Here is a 304-nt window from a genome sequence, read left to right on the forward strand (position 1 = left end):
TTTCTTATTTGTAACTTCTTTCTCCCACAGAGAGAAATATGCCTTTCATTATTTACAATATATTTACTTATTTATCCAACGCTTGTATACATATCAAGTCATTTCAGATTGCGATCCTGTAGCCCTGTGAGAAAGAGTATAGTGTTTGTATAGAATTACTTTTTGTCTTTAGCCCTTGTAAAAATCGAGTCAAAATACTGTTTTCCAGAGTTTCTTAAGTCAGTTCATTTTCTCCACCCTCTTTAGTCTGTGAATCATCGTAAAAGAGCGACATTTTCTTGTTTTACTTTGCATTCTATGGTGG

The sequence above is a fragment of the Galeopterus variegatus genome, unplaced genomic scaffold (genome assembly GCF_000696425.1).
Source record: "Galeopterus variegatus unplaced genomic scaffold, G_variegatus-3.0.2 Scaffold637, whole genome shotgun sequence".
NCBI classification, from domain to species: Eukaryota; Metazoa; Chordata; class Mammalia; order Dermoptera; family Cynocephalidae; genus Galeopterus; species Galeopterus variegatus.